Here is a 5409-nt window from a genome sequence, read left to right on the forward strand (position 1 = left end):
CTAAGTTTAAAAGTATGACTGGAAAAGCATACCAATGAATACAAATGAAAAATCATTGAGATGTGTTGAAAAAAGATTGGATTTTATGGAATAATCTGTTAAAGGGTGAGACAGGCTTAGATCGTGATACATTGACTAGAGTTATATCTGCATTTGATGAGTGGTGGACCAAGAAATTAGAGGTAAATGAATTTCTTAATGTACATATTCTGTTTGTTTTTTTTGTTTAAACAGACCAAATTTTGTTACTTGAAATTGTTAAATTTTCCTTTGTAATTGTTACAGAGGTATCCTGATGCTGCTAAATTTCGACGTATGCCGTTGCAATTCACTGAAGACTTAAACATATTATTCTCAGATGCAGCTGCTACAGGAGAATAGGCATACACTCCTAGCTCAGGGGTTATGCCTCACACTGATGAGACTCTGGAGGAATTTTATACCCTACATGATGCTGAATTTCATGATGATGCTGATTTGGAGGTGGTTTATCCTTCCGAGTTAAACAAAAAACGTCCATCAAACACTAATAGTTCATCAACCAAGAGCAAGACAAAGAAGAAATTTACTGGTGCAGCTCTACTTAACAAGACACTTGATCGTATAGTCAATGTGGTTGAGTCATCTTCAGAAACTTCAATACAGACCTTATCAAGATATCCTTCAATTGCAGAATGTTTGGCGAAGTTGGAAAGCTTCCCTGGTGTGTCCCCGAATGATGAGCTGTATGTATGGGCTGCCAGATTGTTCTTACGAGACAAGTGTCATGAGTGCTTCATGACTCTTCCTATGGATTCGGCTGAGGTTTCTAAAGTTGGAGATTGAGATGGAGAAGACCACCACAGGTTATCGCAGCTAATTGTTTCTAAAGTTGGATGTTTCTGAATTTCCTAATTATTTCATGTTTAAGACCTTTATTAAGACTTTTATTATTAATTGTGGACTGTTGAGTTGAACTTATTATTTTTTTTTCTTTTATTAATGTTGACTATGTTGGACTCATTATTTGGACTTTTATTAATATTTTGTTGGACTTTGATTATGTTAGACTTTGTTAGTTGAATGGTTGAATGGTTGATGGGTAGGTGGCATTTTCTCAGTTGAATGGTAGGTGAATGGTTGACTGGTCGAATGGTTGATTTCAATCTTGAATATGAATGGTAGATGAATGGTGAAGACTTTTATTTATATGTAGATGTTCTCCAGGTGGTGTTATTGTGAGAAAGGTTGAATTGCCTTCTACTTGTTGTGCTGTATTTATTTTTTGTGCTGAATTTCCATCTATTGCTATTGCTGTGCTGAATTTGGATCTGTTTCTGGTTTGAATTTCAATCTGTTGCTACTATATTGCTGTGTTCTTTGAAGATATAATTTTAGGAAGTTAAATTGTATGTTGTTGTTGGTTCTAATTTATATATCTTACAAAAATGCTGACAAGTCAATTATAAATTTTCTGTTGTTGATTAAATTTAGTATGATTAAATTTGCACGAATCAGAAATGTTATTGTTGTTGGTTCTACTCACCTATTTAGTATGATTATAATTTTCTATTACCTGACAAGTCAAATTTTAGAAAGTCTCATAATAATGATATACAGAAAATGTAACGCCCTCAAAATATGATATAAATCAACCATTCATAAGATCTATGAACATAATAGAAATATTATATTTTCATTCATTAGAGTCTATATTACAAAAGAGATTACATGCATTATACCTTCACCACTATTCATTCTGAAACTACAACATGTAACACTATATGATTACAAAAAAATAAACGCTCTACGGGCTTACATCTTTCCAAGATATTGCTTGGTTACAATAAAAGAGTCCTAAACTCTATACATATAAAGCCCTTGGCTTGAATAAACATTTAACACAAGGCAAAATAATAAAAATGGAGCCTTCAGCCTCTAATCCTCCCAAGCTATATCCTTGGAGGTGGCACGTCACCTGTACCTGAAAATGGGTTCCCAAGTAGGATGAGTCAAAGCCCAGTAGAGATATGCTAAAACAATATATTTCCTCCGTCCCAAAATATTAGTCTCTTATTCCATTTTTCATTGTCCTAAAATATTAGTCCATCTTCAAAAATCAAGTACAAAAATAATATAAATTTCCCATTTTGCCCTTCTTTTAAATTAATAAACAATATAAAAAGTATAATTATGACATTGATATTCCCAAAAAATGTACTATCAAAAGGATAATTTAGGAAAATCAACTTTTTTAAAGTGCAATAATTGTAGTATAAAAAAAAAAAGTTAGATTCCCCAAAAGGGACCATTATTTTGGGATAGAGGGAGTATGAGATTTAACTAAGATATAAGCATCCGATAAATGTTCAATAATCATAGCCAACACAGATTCTTTCCAAGACTATTCAGTATAGTGAACCATACTTCAATCCATTTCCATTCACCCATGTCAGGTTAATCTATTAACCAAAGTCATTATTCATGGTGTTTGGGAAGTTTGGGACTTGGGGTTTTTTTTGATTTTTTTCACAAAAAGACAAACATTTTGTAAAACCAAAAAAAAAACACATTCAAACAAAATATCACATCTAATCCCATAATCATTTCACTTTTTCTCTTACGAACATCACATCCAACCACAAAAAAAAACCCAACTATCTTCCCAAACACCAAAAAAAAAAATTCTCCAATAATATCCTACAACTAAAAAAACTACATAAAAATCCACTTCCCAAACACTCACATTATCAATCTATTAACCAAGTTCTTTATTATTTAATCAACCAAAATGAGATTACAACTCAATGGTTCCTAGTTCAATACATTCATCAATCCAACACTTCTATTTTTCTTGTCATTTTACAGAATTCACATCCGAGGGAATCGGCACCCATATACATATAAGATTTCGGGACTTTCACCCTGGACACTCCGGCCAACTTAGTTTTCAATGGAGTCCATCCCCTATCTCCTTCCAAACAATGGAGTACATCCCCTATATCCCCCCAAACAATGATACATATATAATGTATTTAAAAGCGTCGTTATATACAATGACTAACCAAATCACATATTCAATGGTTTAATCAGACCGTCATATTAAATGACATAATTCAAATGATTAGTTTCAATTTACCTAATCCTCATGCAGTTTCTACAACAATCATAGCTATCCTCCACCGATAGCCCAAAACAGATATACAATCCATCAAACATATAATTTATCAAATTTCTTTACGTGAGCGATTTAACAAATCTAACTACATCATTCATCATTCAATTATACACCCTTCCAATTTCATATTTCTCACATCAATTTCATTATTTATTCAAAATAGTTTTTTAACACAAATCAGGGCGAAACTTTTCCTTTTTTCCCAATATCATACCCAAGTCCCAATCTCACTATTTATTTTCATATAACATCATAATCAAGCCCTCATCTACATATATGAAGCCAAATATGGAAAAACCCTCTTTCAAAATTCAAACCCAAACCCTACCTTCACCCAAATCTTCCCAAATTCCACAATTTATACAAAATGTCAAATACCTAGGTTAAAACCCATACTAAAGAGTAGAATATCCCTACCTCAAGAGTAGAAGCTCAAAGGAGATGATGAAGAACTTCAAAAGTAGCTCCAAATTCGGTTTTGTTCGGATCAAGAGGAAGCCCACAAGATGCTCTAACTCTTTCACAAAGGAACTAGGGTTGAGAGATGCTTAGATCTTGAAGTATTTGTAGAGAGAGAGAGAACTTTAGAGAGAGAATGTGCCGGATTAGGGTTTTAGGAAGAAATGAAATATAAAAGTGGTGTAAAAAGACCTAGCTGCGAACTGATATACGCGGTCCTCGCTCGAGCGAAGGAGTTGTTGCTCGAGCGACCAGACACAACAAGTGACCTCGCTCGAGCACAGAATGCAAAGCTTCAGGTCTGTCACAGATACACACGCTCGCTCGAGTGAAGAAGCAATTTCACAGGACACGCTCGAGTGCAAGAAGCCTCGCTCGAGCGAAGAACTTCACCTTCCCAGAAAAGCTGCGTCTGGGAGAGAAACCTGAGAACCCTTAAAACTTGCTCGAGCGAAGAAACAAATCACACAAGGCTCACTTCAGCGCAAGAAGCCTCGCTCGAGCGAAAAAGCCAAAATCTGGGCAACAACAATCTAAACTAACTAACAACCAACCTGTTCCAAATTCGCCCAACAAGTTCCAAAACTCAAATTCAAGGAATTAAAGGAGGAAAAACAAGACATAGACAACAACATACAACCACGGAACCTGAGTCCGGGACACGATGAAGGTCGGGGCAAAACCGGGATCGCTATAACCTCCCCCCCTTAAAGAATTTTGTCCCCGAAATTTTAGTACAAGTTTTAAAACCATGATTATCCAATCTTCAAGTGATTACAATCAAATTCTCATTACCATGACCCATTTACCGGTCATTCCATCCCTTCACAGGAGAACAATTCCACAATATAACTCAACATATATTTTCAATATGTATCTTCTGAAATTTAACCAATTTCAATACATATAACTCTTTTTCTTTTTTTTTCTAAAACATATTCCATGTTTATGATAAATTTACATTTTCAAAACACATACAATGTTTGAATCAACTTTGCGTTTCCGAAACATATTCAACATATACAATGCTTTCATAATTCAAAACATATACAATGTTTTCATAGTTCATAAACAAAACTAAATTCTCAACATTCACTCAAACATCACAAATAAGTCCGGATATTTCTCTCGGACTACCAATTCACGCTCCCAAGTCGCTTCCTCAACCCTGTGTCGTTTCCACAACACTTTGACCAAGGGGATTGTCTTGCCTCGCAAGACTTGGTCCCGTCGATCCAAGACTCTCACCGGTCTCTCCTCATACGAGGCATCCTCGTCTACCTCTAGGTTGGTCCAATCCAATACATGCGATGGATCCAGTTCGTACTTCCGAAGCATGCTAATATGAAACACATCATGCACCTCGAAAAGTTGTAGCGGCAAAGCTAAACGGTATGCAACCTCCCCAATCAGCTCAAGGATCTCAAAAAGGAAAATAAACTGAGGGGATAACTTCCCACTCTTCCCAAATCTCATCAAACCCCATCTATGTGATATTTTCAAAAAGACATGATCACCTACCTCCAATGACAAAGGTCTCCTCCTACGGTCAGCATAACTCTTTTGGCGATTCTAGGCTGTAACCAACCTCTTACGGATAAGTGCCACTTTCTTACATGTTTCCCGAACTAACTCTGGACCTAACAAAGGTGCATCACCCACCTCGGCCCAACACACTGGAAATCTACATGGTCGGCCACACAAGGCCTCAAACGGTGCCATGCCAATACTTGATTGGAAACTGTTATTGTAGGCAAACTCCACTAAGGGTAAGTGTCTCTTCCACGACCCCT

Source organism: Camellia sinensis, chromosome 11, assembly GCF_055761805.1.
Source record: "Camellia sinensis isolate YWXY chromosome 11, ASM5576180v1, whole genome shotgun sequence".
NCBI lineage: Eukaryota > Viridiplantae > Streptophyta > Magnoliopsida > Ericales > Theaceae > Camellia > Camellia sinensis.